This window comes from Camelus dromedarius, chromosome 36 (assembly GCF_036321535.1).
Source record: "Camelus dromedarius isolate mCamDro1 chromosome 36, mCamDro1.pat, whole genome shotgun sequence".
NCBI classification, from domain to species: domain Eukaryota; kingdom Metazoa; phylum Chordata; class Mammalia; order Artiodactyla; family Camelidae; genus Camelus; species Camelus dromedarius.
Genome location: NC_087471.1, coordinates 84,179 through 105,693, shown reverse-complemented (window position 1 = coordinate 105,693; position 21,515 = coordinate 84,179). Strand labels below are relative to the sequence as shown.

At 42.3% G+C, this 21,515-nt stretch overlaps 1 pseudogene; it reads right to left on the bottom strand.

The window, feature by feature from the left end:
- LOC105086420 (protein Shroom3-like) overlaps window positions 1-13,607 on the bottom strand; it is a 31,809-nt pseudogene extending 18,202 nt beyond the window's left edge.
- Window positions 13,608-21,515: the final 7,908 nt, after the last annotated feature.

The following is a 21,515-nucleotide window of genomic DNA, read 5'->3' as shown; positions in this document are numbered from 1 at the left end:
GATAGAAAAGTGATGTAGAAGTTAACCAAATGTGTCTTTGGCAGGTTAAAAATTGGTTCCAATGATTTTAGTAAGAAAAACAGTTCATGCATCCAAATAGAAATCTAGAGAAAAAAAAATTGTTTAAACACATTTTTGTCAAAAACAAGCCAAATTAGGTAAGAAGTTACTCTAATCAGAAATCCCCTTCCAAAGGATCTATTTCGAAAAGACTGTAGAATCAGAAAAAAAAAACCAGGTTGTAATCTTTTGAACTTTTTCCTGCAATTGTCTGCCCTTGTTACATCTGTTGGTCCTTCTTTGATTCTATTAACTGACATTCAACATTCTAATAAAAAGTGCATAATCTGTGCACTTTCCATTACAGGAATACAAGACACATGGTCCTTAGAAGCCTGTCTCTGAGAACCACCTGGATCATATACATTGATTTGTTCTTGGCTTTGAAAACAGTTTCTGTTCTATTGTGAGCCATTATAAGTATTTATTAAAACACTCAAAAATAAAATTAAACAACAACAAAACAAAACCCACTCCAGTACACTCTACACACCTGGTTTTTGAAATGAAGATACCTTTTGGGTAATACCCATGTTGACTTACTGTGCACAGAAATATAATCACAGGCTTGAGCAGACAATCACTAGTAGTAGCACCTTGAGATACTGCAAAGAGGTGAAGAAAACAAGGATTTTAATTATTTGGATTGCCTTGGCTCTTTAAATGTACGTGGTCCTTTAAAATAGATTCCCCTAACAGAACTCAGGGATTCATCTGCTCCTGGTTTGCTTGGTGATGTGAAGGTAGGAGTTTTCTGTCCATTTCTGGCTCTTACAGCAAATAAGCCAGCTGATGGGATACGTTCCCAGAGCCCGGCTTGCACATCAGCTTCAGTGACTGGTGCCAAGTTACGGTGAATGCTCTTTATCACAGGAGGCTCCCAAATACACATGGCACCCTCACACACCAGTCTTCATGGCAATTATGATGTGAAAAGAGTAGTCGTATTGGAGGATATTTGCTCTGTAATTCTTGAGTCATTTACACCAATAGCAAAGAGCTGGAAGCACTTTTATGGCAAATTAAGGATGAATGTGCACATGTACTGACAGACTATGTGACTCTCAGCCAGGGAACCCTTCCACAGATGCAGTGCTGCAAGGTGATGTGATCAGAGCTTCTGTGGCAGTGACGCGTGGCGACTCTTCTAGATAGAAATAAGATCAAGTCGTATGTTTGACAAATAAGAACATTTCTATCCAGGATGAAGGGTGTAAGTTCACCTTGACTCACTGTAAACCTTTTTGTCATTATTCTAATAGGTTACACTTGGAGTGATGAGTTTTTCAGTTCATAGAAAGGTTGAGAAATTAATTATAGGTTTTTGCTGAGGGCAAGGAGATGAGACGAAACCTTCCTTAGTCAGTCTTTTGTCTCACCTTCTGATTTTCACCACACTGTGGCCCCCAGCAGGCATCATTCCAGAAAGTATGGCTGCTTGGCAGGCCCTCTTGGCTCATTAGTCCCTACATAGAAGACAGAGCAATGGCAAAAACACCTTGTGTGACACTGGGAAAGGGACTGGTCACAAGAAAACAGGAGACAATCGCTTTACCACCACAACGAACAGGACGGTAGCAGACAGAGGGAGTCCTGCTGGGACCATCTCCCTGCGTTTGTGAAGGTCCTCCCCAGTGGGCAGCGCTGGAACAGGAAAGATGGTGAAAATGGTTTCCTTTCTCTGCACATCTAAACAGAAGGTCATTCACATGCTCCCTGATTGTCTTCTGTCCCTGGTAGAACCATGTAGCAAGAACCTCCAATGATAGTGATACAGGGAAGAGCAGGTGGATGCAGGAGAGATCTGCCAACGTGCTGGCGATGGCACTGCCTGCCCTTTGAATTTGGTCTGCCTAATTCGTAGATTCTCTGAGGGGCACTGTAGGACCCTCAATACTTTACATTTCATGTTATGAACCACTCCAAAAAGTTCTCACTGAAACTCAACTTTAAGCTGATGATATTACACAAAGAAAATATGTTCATAATGAGTGTGGCCAGCAGGATGGCTAGAATCTTCATCTATGTCACTGGCTTCCCAGCAGAGCTGAGGTTGGGTGCCTGCCCTGTGGGCTACTGACACATGGCCGATGGGCAGCCCTTCCTGAGGAGAGGTCCCTCTTCTTTCTGTCCTACTTCGGCTACAGTGACAACGGGAGGCTGGAGGAGAATGCCTGTCACAGGCCCCTGGGCCCTCACATCTATTTTCTTTGGCCTTACACTACACTTTTCAGAAAAATGTAAATAGTTGCCAACATGTAAAACTTGAGAGGTTTCACATGAAAAATGTCTAAATTCTGGCTTCTCCAGAAAAATCAGCAGTTCCAAACCTCCAGCACGGCAGGAGGAGCCAGGGAAAGATCACCTTGCTGGATGGACAAGAGCGCCCCCTTCACCCAGGGACCTCCAGGTCCATCCAATTGCTTGCAGCCCCTGGGACCTGGGAAGCAGGCAGGGTGGCCACCTTGCTCTAGAGGAATGACAACGTTCTCATCCTCAGAGCAAAGCCGAGTCTCAGAGACAGCCTGGGGCACTGCCTTGCCCGAGGACTCTGCTCTTTCTTCCCCTTAATTCTCCTAAGTCTGTGGACAGAGCCTTTGATTCATTATTATTTTTTAATTTACAAAGTCACGGTAGGAACTGCCCCCAGAAGCAAGCCCAGCCAAGTTGCTGACATTCAACTGCCAAGGATACAGGGCAACAAAAGAGGTGGTGTTGGCCCTGGTACACAAGACACAGGACTGGATTCATGTTAACAGATGTCAGCTTCTAGAAAGTTCTCTGATAAGTGGATGGGGCAGAACAAACTTAATTACTGATACCACTTCAGCTAAGCAAGAGAAAAAGTAATACATGTATAGTTTCTTGCAAAATACTCTTTTATTCAGAAACTTGTTTGAATATTTTGAATTAAAAATATTCTTTATGCTCAAAGTAACACGCACATAATGGTGACTATTAAAAGAGGCATTAAATGCATTGATTTAATGATGTTATTTTATAGGTCTTATTTATCATATTAAGGGTTTTGAAAGACTCATATATGTTCTTTGCTGTTGACATAAAGAGAGAAGACAGGCATAAATAGCAATTCACATTTTAAACTAAATCTGTTTTGTTCTTAAATAAATTTATTTTTCTTTGTGACACCAAAAGCAAAGGCAGCAAAAGCAAAAAATAAGGAAATGAGACTACATTAAACTACAAAGCTGCTGTGCAGCCAAGGAAATCATCAACACAATGAAAAGGCAACCTACCAAATGAGAGAAAATATTTGCAAATGATATATCTGATAAGATACATAAAGAAACTAATGTAATTTAACAGCAAAAAAACAAACAATATGATTCAAAAATGGGCAGAGGACCTGAACAGACATTTTTCCAAAAAAGAATACAGATGGCCAACAGGTACAGGAAGAGGTCCTCAACACCACTGCTCATCAGGAAATGCGAATCAGAGCCACGGCTGGGGTGTCACCGCACACCTGTGGGAACGGCTATGCTTAAAGCACAAGAGATAACTAGTGCTGACCAGGGCATGAAGCAAAGGGAGCCCTAGTGCACTGTTGCTCGGAATGTGAGTTGGTGCCTCCACTATGAAGAGCAGTGTGGAGTTTCCCCCAAATATTAAAAACAGAACTATCACATGATCCGCAAATCCCACTTCTGGGTATTTATCTGAAGGAAATGAAACCAGTATCTCCAAGAGATACCTGTACCCCCATGTTTACTGCAGCATTATTCACACTAGCCAGGATGTGAAAACAACCTAAGTGTCTACTTTTGGATGAATGGATAAAAAAGGATGTGGTATACATAGACAATGGAATATTATTCAGCCACGAGAAAGAAGAAAGTCTGCCATTTGCAACAACATGGATGAAACGTGAGGGCTTATGCTAGAAGAAACGTCAGAGAAAGACAGATACTGCCTGGTATCACTTATATGTTGAGTCTTAAAAAGAACAAAAGCAAAACTCACAGAAACAAAAGTTATGATGGTGGTTGCCAGGGTCTGGGGGAGTGGGGACCTAGAGAGGGGTTGATCAAAGAGTCCAAAACCCCAGCTATAAGAGGAATAAGGTCTGAGGGTTTGACGTCTAACATGGGGACTATGGTTAACAGCACTCTGCTGTGTAAGTGAAAGCTGCTAAGGGAGTAGAACTCAAATGTTCTTACCAAAAAAATTAAAAGGTCAGTTATGTGAAGTGATGGGTGCGTTACTGAGCTAGAGGGGGAATCCTTTCGCAAAGCATCTGTGTATCAAAACTCCGTGATGCCCACTTAAAATACCTTACAATTTTATTTTTTTAATTTAAAAAAATCTTAGAATTTTAAATGGAATATATGTGTGTTCGTATATAACTGAAAAATTGTGCTCTACACTGGAAATTGACACAACATTGTAAACTGACTATAACTCAATAAAATAAAATTTTTAAAATGTCAATTATACCTCAGTAAAGCTGAAATTAAATATATATACATTTTCTTCAAAATAATCTTTGAGAACCAGAAAATCACAAAATATCAAAAAGTCATTAAGCACCTGCCAAATCTTATGTCCCTTCATGTAAGATTACAGCAGTATAATCTGCTGAAGTTCCAAATCAGCAACACTTTTCACTTGCTTCCTCCCTTCCAGAGACTGTTCTGAGGAGATGTCATTGGTATCTCAAAAGGATCTTGCCTGGAGAGAAAAAAGAAAAGGAAAAAAAAAAACAAAACAACACTCAAGTCTCTCCCAGAGCGCATCAGAACAAGATTGTAATAAACTGCTAAAATCATAGTTTCTTATTCTGGACTCAGCAAGACTACATATGAAACTGTTGTTTTAAAAATGTGGAGGAGGATCTGTCCAGATGCGGCAATGTAGGTATTCACTATAACACAGAAGGGTTCCTCTGTCACTGGAGTGGAGGTGGTCATGGAAATCCAGTGGCCAGCATGAACGCTCCTTAGCTCCCCCTGGGCAGGCAGGGTCTGTCAGAACCTCATGTGGACCCTGCTCCTTTGAGGCAATTTGTCTGATGAGGCTTCCAGTCTTTCCTTTCCCTTTGTTGTGATCAGAATTCAAGAAGAAGAGAAAATTGGCCATTTAATAACTGCTGTGGTGGACACTGGCATGCCACCTCGATCTCCCCTCAGGACCAAGGCCCTCATTCCTGGGCTAAGTCCCTCTTCCAGAACTGCCCTCAGCAAAGGATGCAGCCTCACCCAAGGTCACATCCCTTCCCTGGAAGGCGTGAGACCAGGACCTCTTGACTCACAGCGGAGCAGCTCAGCAGTGCCATCCCAGCTCAGAACTCTCCATGGTCCACAGGGGTTGCTGTTGCACCCGCATCACAGCGCAGCTCCACCTTGCCTCATCCTGCTGCCCTCACTCCTTCACAGTGTGGGTACTTCAAATCTCCCCACAGACTCTGTTTTCTACAGAATCCCAGCTATCGTGTGGCTTCCGCCACTTCACTTTTTAAAAGGGTACTACAAAAGTATCAAAATGTCCCAACAGTGAAAAAACTTGTCATATGCTGGCCACAAATTTTCTCTCAGAGGGTGGTGTTAACTGATACTGACAAAAAGATGCTATTTTTGTTCAATGATGGCAAAATTCACATGACATTAAAGTCATCAATTTAGTGGAGACAAAAATTATTAACGATTCTGAAACATAATTGTCTGGTTTTGGTAGGTACTTAATTACTTGTAAGTACTTACAGGTACTTACATTAAATTCAAGTGGACTATTAGCACTTCCCTTTCAGTTGTGTTTTGAACAGCCTCTGTGAAGAGAAATCTTGCCTTCCAACACACTATGAGTTGCTTTTGTCAAAATTAGTCTATGTTTTGAGAATCTTCAGCTAAAAATTGGAAGCAAGGCATTACTTCTCAGTTGATTTGGGAGGCAGCACATCCTGGACACATCTGAGCAGTGCAGGCATGAAGTGAGGTGAGAGACAGATGAAGAGACAGCCTCTTTCCCCTCATCCACACCTGACAGTGCCCTCCAGGTGGCATTCAGAGGGAAATCTACTTCAAAGTAACACCACCAATGATCCAAAGACCAGAGGAGGGAATGAGTCCAAGTCGAGAGTAATTTGGCAAAGAAGATGCATTTTCTATTTCTTTTCTTTCATCCCTCAGCTCCCTAAGCTGCCCTACCCTTGCCAGGCTGTGTCTTCGGGGCCCTGAGAAATTCTGGGCTCAGAGTGGACTCCCATGCTTGGAGCTGCACCAGATGAATGAAAGGCAAAGACGACTGGCATCACCAGTCAGAAAGGCGCTTTTTCAGACCAACGTTTTTCTGACCACCACTAGTGCAAGTAAAGGGATGCAGGCAAGTAGCAAGCTTTTCCCAATAATGCACGTAGTTCCTTGAGGAATATGTGCAATTCTTCACCTCAGACTCCTTGAAGAAAGTTACCAGCAGGTCAGTGAATCAGGTGATCAGTTCACACCACGCAAAGGAGCCACCTAGCGGAAAGCAAACACTGCACAGTGGAAGCGGCCCATATGTCAAGCGCAAATAGGCGGAGCTCCCCTGTTTAAAAAGGAGGAAGAAGGGGAAGAAGAAACGAGAGCGAAAGCTCATCGCCAGTATTGTTTTTTAATTTTTTTAAATTTTATTTTTGGGGAAGGTAATTAGGTTTATTTTTTAGTGGAGGGACTGGGGATTGAATCCAGGACCTCATGCATGCTAAGCGCACACTCTACCACGGAGCTATAACGTCTCCCCACAAGTTTGTTTTTTTTTTTTTAATCCAGTACTCTGACTGAATGCAGGTGCACGTGCTCAATGCACAGTGAAGCCAAACAAATCGAAACATCAGAATTTGGAGCAGAGTAAGGTTTATTGCAGGGCTGAGCAAGGAGGACGAGGTGGCTCATGCCCAAGAAAACCCCGAACTCCCTGAAAGGTTTCAACAAAGCATATTTAAAGGCAGGTGAGTAGGGGGATGGCAGGGTGCATGATCAGCTCGTGCACAATTCCCTGGTTGTTGTAACAGGTCTGTCAACCTTATCCATCCTTACGTGCTCACAGTCATCAAGTAGTTAATTTCTTCCCTTTGGTGGTGGTTTTTAGCATCCAAAACACTCAGGAAATATACTTGAGATACTATTATCTGGTGCTTCAGAGAGGAGCTACGGCAGAGGACACGGAGGAGGGGTCTGACCCTGGAAGCCCCGCAGGGTCCTGCTCAGTTATGGCACTTCGCCACCTACAGGAGGCATACTTGAAATAAAAGTATGTAAGTGCATTAGAAAGTAGGACCTGCCCAGCTGGTGCTGACAGAAAAGACCAGGTAAAGCGTGTTTTTTATATAAGTCGCTGGGAGACAAGGTTCACAAATGATGGCGCAAAGGGATTAGATACTTGAAACAATACTGAATTTCTGTGGCCTCAAAAGCACAAATAGACAACTGAATAATGATAATACCTACTTTACTGTCCAGAGGATAGGAGATCAAGAATTGGTACTAAAATTACATATATAAACTAAAATAAATGGGCGCTATACTGTATATATGTATTTACATGCAATATAATGTGTATGTGCAGTCAAACTGCAATAATTCTACCTAATAAAACTGAAAAGGGGGAAAAAAGAGGGACTGATAAGTTAACGATATACGGCTTGGTATAAAGTCATCAAATACTAATGAGAGACTATTCAAAGTTCATATGTTTCTCACAACCATTTTTGTTTGTCTTGTTTCCCATTTGTAGGTTAAGGCCCTGATTTTAATAATTGCTCATATGGCAATGCCATGAGACACGACTGAAATTTGTTCTGACCTCTAGGGTGACAAGAAGATGACACCCAGATATTTGTCCTAGCACCTTTGTACACAAAACCATGAACAAAATTGACTGGAGGGGTACTGACCTCTTGCAGGATCCCTTTTTGGTTCAGGATGGCGCCAAAGCCAGAGAGATTGCCTCTGTTCACCATCTGTGTTCATGAGTCCTTGTGAATCAAACATAAAATAAAAACATTACAAACATTAAAAAAAAAGTATTGGTACTAAAATTAACCCTCAGAATAATACAAGAAGTAGAGGTAGGCATCACTGGCAGGTTGGAAATAATCAAGATGGACATTCTAGTGGGAATCAGAAGTGTGCACAAGTTGCAGAGAGCTGATGCAGCATTATTTTTGCTGAACCTAGGCCCTAAGCTTGAGTCTGAACACTGAATATTCCATAGGTTGGAACAGAAGTGTTTTCCACTGTGTATGACCCACTTTACATAAGTAAGTTTCCCGATGGTCAGGTGGAAGGCTATGATTACAATGCTGACCTTCTTTCTTTCTTTTTCTTTCCCTTCCTTCTTTTCACGTCTGTCCCCTCCCTAATTTAGCCCCAACTGAATACAGACATTCCCTCCTAGGACTTATTTTTAGACTGATATTATGTCCCTGAAAAAAAAAAAACTGAAAGAAAAGCAGCAATTTAGCAAAAATAAATCAACAAATTTTCTGAGAAGAACCAACTTCCAAAATACAATGAGTAAAGATACAGGTAAATGAGATCAATTTTCCACACAAGCTAGAGATTGTCTATAATTGCATAGCTGGAGGGATTTCAGAATATGCAGGTATCACCAAGGGATGTCAATACCAAGGAGGAGAAACAGATGGATAGGACTAAAATGTGGCTGTCACTCAGGGAAGCTGAATTCACTCTTGTCTGAAGAGTCAGTATTAATTAGAGAAACAGTCTGTGAGTGCCGTAGACCCAAGGGCCCTACAAAGTCAGGACTTCTCGGTGTTTCAGCCACATGCAGAGGGAAGCTCCTCTGCCAACAGGCACTTGAGATTCACATATAGGAGTGATGGATACATCTCAGCTTCCAATTCACAGGTGTTTTGTAAGACTGCCGTCAGGCAGGATACCAGCCAGGTGTCTCTCACACACCTCTTATCCAACCTAAACAGCCTCCTTAAGATGTTCACTTTCCTTATTGAGGGGAGGATGTGCTGAAGAGCAGAATTGAGTTCTATCTTTTACCCACTGGAAAATAATACACTGGCATTTGGGTTTATACATCAGTCTCTCAAGGGTTTGGTTAACTTGAGTTTATAGTACATGGAAAATAATTGTGGATGCCACCCTGGAGTAGAGACTCTATCAGGGAGCCAATTCCAAAGGGAACACCACCTGAGAAGCCAACAGACACCCTCTTTGCACATCACAGTGATGTCAAGCCTTCAACACTGACACTTGATCAAAATGACAGAGAATTCTGGGATCAGCCCTCCAGCAATACACCAAAGACCTTCTCTATAAGTAATTTCCCCCTAGGAGGAAATTTCCTGAATGTCTGTGTCTCACCTTCCCATAAAACCTTTTCCTAATCCAACAGAATCTTCATGGAAGTCTCAGTACTTTCTATAAAAAGGGGGAAAAGTGTGGTTTAATTAAGGCCATAAAATTTCACTTTGACCCACAGTTAGTCGACCCAGAAGTTCTGGTGAGTGGTTAGTGCTGGGACCACTGTACTGGTTGGCATCTCACCAGCCTTTTCACCCCTGTTCCACAGCGTCTGGATGAGTCCTGGTGCTGAAACAACACCTTCTCGCGAGAAATTTCAGTTCAGACCTTGCAGTGGTGATTTTCTAGCTTGACGTCTTGCCATTGGTGTGGTGAGAGCAACAGACAGGGCAGGTTTACCTTCACAGACCACCCACCACCAGGGCAGCCCCACTCCTGAAAGGAAAGGGGCCGGTCTATGGGCCCCAGAGGAAAACCTTGCAGAGGGGTGAGTTCAAGCCTGTGAAGCTACCATGTTACAGCAGCCTGAATCCCATCGAGAGACCAAGCAACACTCGGAGGGTTGGAGAACTCAGGTTTATTATGCCGGCGGGCCCAGAGGAGTTAACACTCCAAGCTCTGGACCCTGACCTGCAAGTTTTACACAGGCTTTTATAGGGTTTTAGGTTTCGATGACCTTTGTGCCATATGCAAATAAGGTGTTAGAAATGGACCAGTCAGGAGTGAGAGTTGGGGAACCAATGGTGTTTTAGGAGTAAATTTTGTTTTCCTAGAAGCAAGCCGTTTTACAGAAGCACAAAAGCAGGAAGGCAGTGGCTCTGCCTGGGAGGTCTTGCTGGTCCCTCTGTGGGTTTTGCCCCTTCAATCACATCCCACTGTAGGATACCCACTTCACTGGGAAGCAAGACTGCAGCCCAGCATCTCAGCTCTTGCTGTTCTGCCCACTGGAAATGAGGATGGAGGAGACTATATTCTCCCTGCTGCCTGTCTCCTGGGCGTCAAATTCCAAAACAAGCATCTCCTTCAGAATTAGATCTCAAAAAGAAAGCGTGTGTTATAACACGAAGACCCTCATTCCCTTTGGCAGAAGCTGTCACATACTTCATTAAAAATTATCAAAATGATAGTTCCATTCATTTCAGGTTGCCAGTAGCAATACTGAAACTATCTGTAAAGTGTGGATTCATCTCCCATAAATCTTTATCAAGGTAAGCTTCGCATTGGTAGCAGCGCTAAGAATGAAGAGCTTATTTTAAAGAATGATCGCAGTTCCTGGAACTGTCTTCACCTTTTATTTCTCTAAAAAGCTTTTTATTGAATTTTTTCATTGAATTTTTAACTTTTGCTACAAAATAGTTCTCCCAGACACTTTTCTTTCAAAATGATTTTATTACACATTTAGCTCTTCTAAAATACGTCAAACTGACAAATCATAGCTCTCTCAATTTCAAACCTGGCTCAGAGCTGCTGAGTATAAACAAAACAGGGAAGCAGGCAGCAGACAAACATAATTGGAACAGGTGGAAATAGATTTTTTTTAAACAAAATTTCTATTTCTCTATTTGTCTAGTTTTGTTGAGAGGAAATTTTCTCAGAGTTGAGGCCCGTTCTCTGTCGTTTAGCCACTGTGGGCACTTGGTAACTGTTAACAGCAGCAGCAAAACTATTCATACTAATTATTGATAAGAATTATTGGCACTTTAGAGCAGAAAGCAGCAAATTGTAACTCACCGCATCTTTTCACGCAGCCCATGAGCTAAGAATTGTTTTTATATTTTTAAATGGTTAGGGAAAAAAAAGATGACTGTTTAGTGACACATGAAAATTATGTGAAATTCAAATTTCAGTGTCAGTTATAAATGTCCAGGATAAAGTTCCATTGGAACACAGCCATGGTCATTTATAAATTCACTTATAAAAGCCACTCATTTATAAATGGTCTGTGGTTGCTTTCCTGCCTCAGGTGCAGAGCTGAGTAGCCACAAGACAGGTTTACAAAGCCTAAGATACTTACCATCTGGCCCTTAATGGAAAAAATGTGCTGACCTGTGACAGAGAGAACAAAGTATGTGTTTCTTTTATAAGTCATCCCTTGCCGATTGTCATAATATTTGATATGACTGACTCTAAAAACATGCTTAAGCTTAGCAAAGACATTTGGAAAAGAAGGAGAGAAATCAGAACCACATGAAGTGGATATTTGTCAAATGAATGACAAGAGCAACTTTCCAAGGCTTATTAGAATCTCAGACCCTTCCAAGACATGAGAGTTTTAGATCTGCTCTGGGATTTAGACAGTGGGCTCCTATTTATATTACTCTTAAAATAGAAAAACTGGACAGGAGACTCAAAGTGGCAATTAAAATGAAAAGGTTTCAAAAATACTGTGTCAAAGAAATATCTGTACTCCATGTTCATTGCAGCATTATTTACAGTAGCCAAGACATGGAAGCAATCTAAAGGACCATTGATGGATGAATAGATTAAGAATATGTGGTACATTTATATAATGGAATATTACTCAGCCATAAAAAAGAAGGAATGCTGCCTTTTGTGACAACATGAATAGACCTTGAGGGCATAATGCTAAGTGAAATAGACAGAGAAGGACAAAGAGTGTATGATCTCACTTATATGTGGAATCTAAAAAGGAAAAGATAAAACCCACCAAATTCATAGAAAAAGAGATCAGATTTGTGGTTACTAGTGGGATTTGGGGGAGGAGGAATTGAATGAAGATGATCAAAGGGTACAAACTCCAAGTTATAAGTACTAGGGTTGTAATGTACAATGTGATGACTATAGCTAACACCGCTGTATGGTATATAGGAAAATTGTTGAGAAAATTCTCATCACAAGGAGAAAAACAATTGTTTTCTATTTTTTGGTATCTATATGAGATGATAGATGTTAACTAAACTTACTGTGGTAGTCATTTCACAGTATACGTAAGTCAAGTCATTATGCATTACACAAACCTAGACAGTGCTGAACATCAATTATATCTCAATAAAACTGGAAAATTTTTAATGGAAAGGTTTCAGTTCATATTACACTAAGGCAGTTGGGATTGTCCACTTGGCTGACCGCTAAGCAAAATTTTCTTGAGAGTAGGGTGAGGTTCAGAGTGGACAACATCGAGTGGCAAATACGGACATTTTAGCAGGCATCCTCATAATGAGAAAACCTGACAATTGCGCCAGCTGACAGGCACGGCATGCCGGCTTAGACACCCTTCTGAGTGCAGGGCACGTGTCATCTCAGAAGGATTGAGGTTTGAGTTACTGACTCATCTTTGTATCACACTGCTCATTTATTTCTTGGATTTCTTTAAAGGGTTGGGTTTTTGTTTTTTTTTAAAATGTTTAAACACATCCAACAGAGAAATCTATATGGAATAGTAAAAATTTAAAATACTTCATATGTTTAAGAGACTGTTGGCACCACAGTGTGAGTATTCCTCTTGGCACATGGGATAGATGCAGCACTAGTTTGATGGGGCTAATGGGCCTCAAATGCAGACAAGGAGGGAGTGATGACACTCAATGAATTTTCCTGATGGGCACTGAGGTCCAGATGGTATTTCACGTCCTGATCCCCCTCGCAGGCCAGGGTGCTGGCAGGCAGAGGCCAAGGGCACTGCAGGATCCCTGGTCTTCCCACCGGCTTATCTTTAACCCTTTCCACTAAAGTGGGAACCTCTCCAGGAATTCACCCATGCCTCCAGGACTCTCCCTGGGAAGCTGTCATATCTTAGCATTTTAACCCCAGAGTAGGAGAATATAGATGTGAAATTAACCAAGCACAGGCAAGTGGTGAGAGGAATTGAGGCAGCCTCTCTTGTTACTAAAGGGGCAAAACCCACAAAGGGACCAGCAAGACATCCCAAGCAGGGCCACTGCCTTCCCACTTTTGTGCTTCTGTAAAAGGGCTTGCTTCTAGGAAAACAAAACTTACCCCTAAAATTCCATTGGTTCCCCCAAAGTTCATTCCTGATTGGTCCATTTCTAACACCTCATTTGCATATGGCACAAACTTGATTGAAACATAAAATCCTATAAAAGCCTGTGTAAACCTACAGACGGGGTCCAGAGCTTGGAGTGTTAACTCCTGTGGGCCTGCCGTCGTGATAAACCTGAGTTCTCCAACCCTCTGAGTGTCGCTTGGTCTCTCGATGGGATTCAGGTTTCTGTAACATTACCTCACTGGTGGGTCTGCCTCCTGATCATGAGTCACGATTGTCAAGGTGCAGAGATCAATGGCAGCCATGCCGCATTCTTATCTCCAGCTTTTAGTTTTAAATACATAGTTTTCCCATCCATGGCCATGGGTCAGATTGCTTATATCCATTGGGCACAAAGAACCAAAGAAGCAAAATGAGCAAGACAGAAATAGCGTCCAATGGGTCACTAGCCACGAGGGCCTGTGCCAAGAGCTATGAGCCTTTCCAGGGCCTGTGAAAGTGTCTGAAGTGTGAAAAAAATAGAAGAAAACACTTTAATTCCAAAATTAATATATGTTCAATTAATTGTTTATCAACTATAGCACTGGGTCATCAGCTCAACTGCAACTTTCTCTTAGGTAGTTGTCCTGGTGCACACATTCACTCATTCAGCAAGTGCTTATGGGGCGACTACTGGGGCCACACGTTATTCCCAGTTCTGTGAATCCAACGTCCCTCAATGTCCCTGTCTTTACATGCTTTCATTTTAAAGGGAGAGACAAGATAACAAACGTGAAGCCAGGTGAGGTAAGAGCTGTGAACACAAATATATCAGGACAAGGAGACGGGTGGTCAGGAGGCATTATCAGCGGAGGTGATTTCCTGAGCACTGAGTGAGGAGACAGAGGAAGCTGTGTGACTTGGCAGCACATCCAGCAGAAATAGAACACAAATCACCTGTGTAATTTAAAATTTTCTACTCACCGCTTAGGAAACTAAAAAGAAATAGATGAACTACATTTATCCCAATATATACCAAAATATTGTTGTTTTTGACATATAATTCACATGGAGCATTTTAATGTGATACTTTATTATTTTTTTTTTCATGCCTGGTGTGTATTTTGCCTTTACGTCTCAAATTCAGCCAACCACAGTGCCAATCAGCTAGCAACACACGGCCACCAGCTACCATATGGGACAGTGCGGGTCGAGGACCAGCACCAGAGGTGGATGCCACCTCCAGGCTGGGCCCTGGAATGGGCCACCGCACACCACATCACGTATGCTGCCTACTGACCCGAAGCCCAGAAAATGGGTTCTGACAGGCCCTGAAGTCCTTGTATGTGTGCCTTTGTTGTTGAAGCTGTTATAAACACACACACTTTCTGCATGATCTGAGGGACGTGGACTATGAGGGGAAATCCATAGTATCATCACCGGAAACCAGACTGCTGCTGCATCTTCCTTTCCTTCATGAGGAGAGGCAGGAGGGCAGGCACCCGGACAGGCGGACCATTATTCCCGAGGACTAAAGAATTTGTCTGGAGACGGTCCTGTTGACACAGGGTCCAGGCCTCTCCACCGTACACACAGATCTTTGGACAAGCCCATTCTGTGGCCTGCTTGAGTTCCATCTTCAAGTAAATCCTTATGTGAATATTTGTGCAATTGAAAAAGGGAGAAAGCAACCCAAAATCTCTCAAGGCTTAACATTAGGAGCACTGGGTCCTCAGTTTTGCCCTGCCACAATGGGATCGCCAATAGGCTGCTTCTCTTACCCAGGTGTGCAAACTTGAGGTCAGGTGGAATCGGTGATGTTTCAGGGGCCCCTTCCTGGGTGGACACAGTGAAAACTACCTGTGGTTGAAACTGACCACAGTGTAGCCCTGGTCTGGGTGAAGCAGGTTTTATTGGTGCTTTTGGCTGGTTAGGACTTCAAGAAACCATTCACTTTTCGTTTGGGAATCTATTCCTAAGGTATGGGGCAGAAGGGTTCCTGATTAGGATATTTGAGAGTATCTCACACAAACAATCATTGAAATGCTTTTTTAAATAGCATGCCATTTCTAGTATTAACAAAACCTGTTATATCCCTCCCTTAAAGAATGTGCATAACATGGTAAGGACGGAAGAAGCACAAAGTTAGATTCTATGAGACAAAGAGGACATGTGCAATTTAAGAACACATGCACATCGTAATCACCTGTAATGAAAAAGAATATGAAAAGGAATATATGTTTGTATATGTATGACTGAGACACTATGATGTACACCAGAAATTGACACAACATTGTAACCTGACTCTACTTAAGTTAAAAAAAAAAGAACACACGCACCTCTTCTCTGAATGCTCATGAATATTCCAGCTGAACGTTGGTGGCTGCCGTTAATCTTGGACTCACAAGGCCACGGTGTGTGCACTAAATGACTCTAAGTAACACTCTCAAGGCCTAAAAGTCCATCTCCCTGAGAACCTACCTTGTTACAGAGGAGTGATGGATGCACACATAATAGAAGACACTTTCTCAAACTTAGAAGAGGATAAGAATGACCTTGATGCTTGCCAAATATACAGATTTGGGGCCCAAACCAGGGGAATCTCACTTGAGTGACCACTCTGTATAGAAGTAAAATTTTCAGTACCAATGAAGAAGAGAAGGAATTTTAGGTTCTATGTGCTCCACCAGACCCTGTCGCCCTCGGTGTCTTGAAGCTCCCAGCTGTCTCCTCGCCTGTTTGCAGCAAGGAGGAATGAGGAAGTCTTGGTAAAGGCAGATGGTTTTGTTAGAGGTATTACATGGGCACCGTGAGCTGACCCACATGGACAGCTGCAAGAACAAAGAATTTCTGCATCAAGAAGTTTGCAACAACCAACCACAACCCTCCCCTTTTAGTATAAAAGGAGCCTGAATTCTGACTTGGAGAAAATGTTTCTCCAAGACATTAGTGTGCCATCTTCTCGGTCTGCTGGATTTCTGAATAAAGTCGCTATTCCTTGCCCCAGCACCTCGTCTCCCAATTTATAGGCCTGTCGTGTGGCGAGCAGAATGAATTTGGACTCAGTAACAGTGGGAATGTAAATGTGTATAATCACACTGGAAAACAGTTTGGTAGTTTTTACAAAGCTAGACTTGCAATTACTGTACAACCAAGCAAGTAAATTTTGGGGTATTTATCCCAGAGAAATGTAGGCTTATATTCACATAATCACCTGTATGCAAATGTTCAGAGCAGCTTTATTAATAATAGCTAAAACTAGAAACGACCCAGATGCCCTTCAGTGGGTGAATAGTCACACAGACTCCTGTATCTCCATATCATGGAATAATACTCAGCAGTTAAGAGAACCATGGCAACAAATTACAAAGGAGTTATACTAAGTGGGGGGAAAAAGCCAACCCCCAAAAGTTGCATTACCACATGCTTCCATTTATACATCATTCTTGAGATGACAAAATTATAGAGACGGAGAACAGAGTAGTGACGATCAGTGATGGCCCAGGGGGAGGGGTGGGGAAGGGAGGACAAGGGCTCCACAGGGGGACCTTGCAGTGGTGGAGGTGCTCTGCATCTTGGCTGTGTCCATCTCAGCATCCTGGTTGTGATATTGTCCTGTAGCTTCGTAAGACATTAGTATCTCGGGGGAAACTGGTGGAGGGTACTCACGATCTCTGTTAATGCTCAACGACTGCAAGTGAATGCAAAATTTTTCTAAATAAAAGGTTAGTTCAATAAAACGTGGCAGAACTATCTATAGATGTGTAACACTTCACTTCTATTGTTTCACATAACCCAGCCCCTCCACATTTACACTATGTGGTTAACCCCTGAGCATTTGAATTTCTGAACTCTTCTCAAAGACAATTAAGTGGACGAATAATTGACCATTTAAAAGTTGCTATTAGTTGCTGTTTGTCAAGAGTTAGTGATTTTTATCCATCCCACATCACTGAATTATTCCCCCTTACACATCACTGAGGATATACAGCTGGAAGTTCTGTATGGCCTTTTCTAAAGCTACATATAAGCAAAAATTGTGGTTGGAAATTGGGACTCTGAAATGGTTTGGCTGAGCCTTTTATTATGGAATGACTAAGTAGGAGAAGTCGATGGTGCCATGGGCAGTGAGGCCCAGAGGACGGGAAAGAAACTAAAGGAAGCAATGGCAGTAAATGAAACACTTCAAGCAGGCAAGATTGCTTTCAGTGATGGGGCCTCCCGTCTGCGAGCAAGCACAGCTAGGGAAGCAAGGGTTGAACGGTCTGCAGGCTCCCACATCCGTACAACAAAGGGTAAGAGTCAGGTCTGCAAGCGAGGAGAATCACAGCATAAAATGCTGCTTTCCACTTCATTTTTGCTAGGACACACAAAAGAGCCAAGTCGAAAATTAATCTGCAGCCAGTGCATGGAACAAGCCATCTCTGCAGCTGAACAGGCCTGAGGTGCTCCGGGTGAGTAACAGATGAACAATGAAACACGGGAAAGGCTAAGACATTTGTATAATTATGGAACCTGCTGAGAAAGGCCCAGCTGCAACAAAAGCCACAGGGAAAAATGTAAAACAGAGCGTTCTGGGTAATCCTCTACTCACACTTTTTAACAAGAGAAGAGCCCTTTCAGGCACGTACCTTTCCTTCCCCCTAGAAACTCGCTGCTGAATTTCCAAAGAGCAAAATTATTAAGACCAATAAATATTCTCTAGAAGTTTTCTTTTCTCATTTGGAAAAGTAAATGAAGGATAAATATTCTGGAAAAAAATAATCAAGTTCTATGGTTCTCCATAAAGGGAGCTTCCTCTTTGTCCCGAGCTCAGAGCTCTTTGCGTTCTAGAAACCAGTACTGTTACGCTCTTCAAGGCAGCCTTGACGTCCACGCCAGTGTTTCTGTGAATGGCTGTCAATGGCCTCAGACTCCCCGCACTGCTCTGGGATGGCTTCCCCGACGTCTGCACCACGGCCACTGTCCTCACTCATAACTAGCTCGACCGAGTTACTCCTTTCACAGCTTCAGATCATGCTCAAATTATCTGCCATTTAATGCAATATACCAGGAATGAGTCCTGGTTTCTCACATTCATTCTTGATATTGCCACTTCCTCCACAGAAACAATTTTAACTGACAAGAAACAAGATTATAAACACTCACCATCTCCTCTGTGAGTCACCCCAATACCTCGCTTCTCTTTCTCCTTGTCATAGATTGCCACAAAACAAACCCTAAAGTCAATGTTATAAAACAACATTCACTTTATTATGCCTTTGGATTCTGCTGTCAGGAGTCTAGACAGGGCCCCGAGATAATGGCTTATCTGCTCTGTGGGGTTAGAAGAGGCAGGCAGGGCCCACAGGGCTGGGGTGGGGAGAAAGGCAGTGTCTGCAGTGTGCTGGAGGTGGGGAAGATGACAGTGGCAACACTTGCTTCACATCTGTCCCCCCAGAATCAAGTGAAATAGCAAGCTTCTGTTTGCCCCTTATATATGTGAACACACATTCACTCCATCTCCCTAGGAAGTAAGCCAATGCCTCACCAATGATGGTACTGACCTCCATACCTCTGGTTGCAGTCCATTCTCTGCCTAGTTTTGTTATGATTCTGCCTCAGATTCTGTGACCCACAAGTCCAGTTGTAGAATAAATCGCAGCAACACCCATAGATAAATAGTGCCATATTTGTCACTTTATTTGTAAAATTCACTTAGTATTTAGGGAGCTGATATGGCATTGAACAGCTTGAAGAAAGATAACAAGAAACTTAAGTATCTTAAATTTTAAGATTAAGGCATAAAGTACATTCCAGGGTCCTTCTAAAACTGTGTTACAGTTTGATCCTACAGCATGCTGAGATGCAAAGTCAGTTGAATTCACAATATCACATTATCACTCTGTCAAAGTGAGGGCATTGATTGGAAGTCTAAGAATTAGAATGGGAATATATTAGAGAATCCAAAATATCTGGACTACTCTGAACCCTGCTTTCTCCTTCCCTTGGAGTCTTCCTTGCTTGTCCAAGTCCTTCCTTGCACGAAGACCCTGAAACCTTCTTGCCTGAGTGAGTTCCGCTGAAAGGGGAAATCAGTTGCTCCTTGCACCCCAGTCCTTGCAGGTTACGCTGACTGTGTGATGCTCTGTAATTACACTTAAAGCTCCACGTGTCCAGGGGATCAACTGTGAAGTCAACCCCTGAAATAGAAAACAAACTGTTTTTCAATCAGCAAAATCACCAGAATGTGTGTGGGAATAGATTCTGATGATCTAAGACCAAGAAGAAATGGTTTTTATTACATTTCATAATTACTAAGTCAGGTAGCTAATTCTACATTCCCCACATTTTTCTAATAGTTTGTTTTCTGCACCTCGTGCCTTCTGGTAGTCAAGTTTTTTGGTGCAAGTAATAGTAAGTGGCCCTGACTATCTTACAGAAACGTATTGAAGGATGTTGGTAGCAAGCAAAGTCAATGGGAAGGCCAGAGAAATGAGGTTTTGCAAGAAGTCAGGAAGGAGAGGAGGCCAGACAGGAAGTCAGCCAAAGTCACGCTGTTAAAGCAGGCAGTTAGCTAGATATGAACGAGCCATGTGGCAGGAAGCCATATATCTTGTGAACAGCAGGGGTCATTGGGGCAAACAAAGAAAAGCAGGAACCTCCCAGCTCACGGAAAACCATGTATCTTGTGGGGACAGGGGTCCTAGCAGCACACAGAGAAAGGTGGGAAAAGGCAGGAATCTCTCGCATCTGAATGCAAGCTTTTGTTTGTTGTGCCCTCATTCCGTAAAATTAGTCTTGCAGATAAGAAATACCCATCGTGTACGACGGACATCATGACACTTCTGATCAAGACCAAATAAGGACAAAAATCCCTCCTCCCCTCGAGAAGGGGAAACTGGGATGAAAAAAATCAGGAAATACGACCTCAAACCCCTCCCATCTCAATGAATATTCCGCCCAGTCATTTTTGCACTCCGTATGCCCAGCTTGCCAAAGGAACTCAGGTAGGTACTCATCTGAGACTGACCGCTCTCCCTTCTGAGAGTACACTGCCACTTAATAAATCCTCGCTTTGCTTTCTCGACCACCATGGCTCATCTCTGAACTCTTTCTGCAATGAGACAAGAACTTACTCTCTGGTAACAACACCAGAAGTGTCGCCAACAAGACCTGCAGCAGTGTAGCTGGCCACCTAGCACCACCTAGTATCAGGAAATAAAAATACAAGGGCTTTCCTTAACTGGATAAAGACTAAATTTTTAAAAATGCAACAAAAAATACATAATTAATTTGGAAATTTTACGTCAATTTACTTCAGGTAGGAAATAGGGCAATTATGCCTGCTATTAGTACTATTGTTTACCGTAATTCTTGGAGTATTACTCCATGTTGTAAGACATTAAAAAGAAATTAAAATTGCAATCCAAATGAAGATTGGAATGAGAAAAGATAAAACGCTCATTAATTGCAAGTGAGATGATAGTTTACATATAAATCTCAAGAGAACAACCTGTAAGCTTATTAAAACTATTAGAAGGCTTTATAAAGGTTTCCAGGCATAGCATTAACTTATAAAATCATGAATGTTCCTCTTCACAAATATACAACTGTATTTTTGTTGTTTTTTTTAGCATTTGTAGCATGTATTTTAGCTAAAGCGTGTTAGGAATTAACCTACCCAAGAAGGCATGTGATATTTATGGAGATGATTTAAAAAGTCTAGAAAAGTCATAAAGCAGTTAGTTAATAGAGAGGCAGACCATGTCCATGGATGAGGTGATTTAGCTGTAAGGACATCACTTTGGCCCACATATCCCAGGCAAACCCTAGGGAAGGCCCTGGGTACGCCTGGGACATTGACATGTGGGCGACTGGCCTCACCTTTGACTGTTTCTGTGGAAGAGCCACAAACACCAGCCTGTCAAGAGAAGAGTCAGTGTCATCATTCCTCATAATTTCTAAGTGAAGGGCTCATGGACACGATTGATGTTAACATTCCTCCCAGCCTGTGAGACAAACCCACGTGCATCTTTGGCTGTATCAACAGCAGATTTTTAGGGATATTCTGGAACTCTGAAGATCATAAAATTGAGAGTATATTCTGGGAACTTCCTCACATATCCCTGCCAATGTATTTTGAGCACTGGCAACTCCTCACCTTGGAACCAACAGATGGTCAATGCCCGTTTTTCTTTTTTTTCATACCTATATATTTTTATTGAAGTATAGTCAGTTCACAATGTACAGCA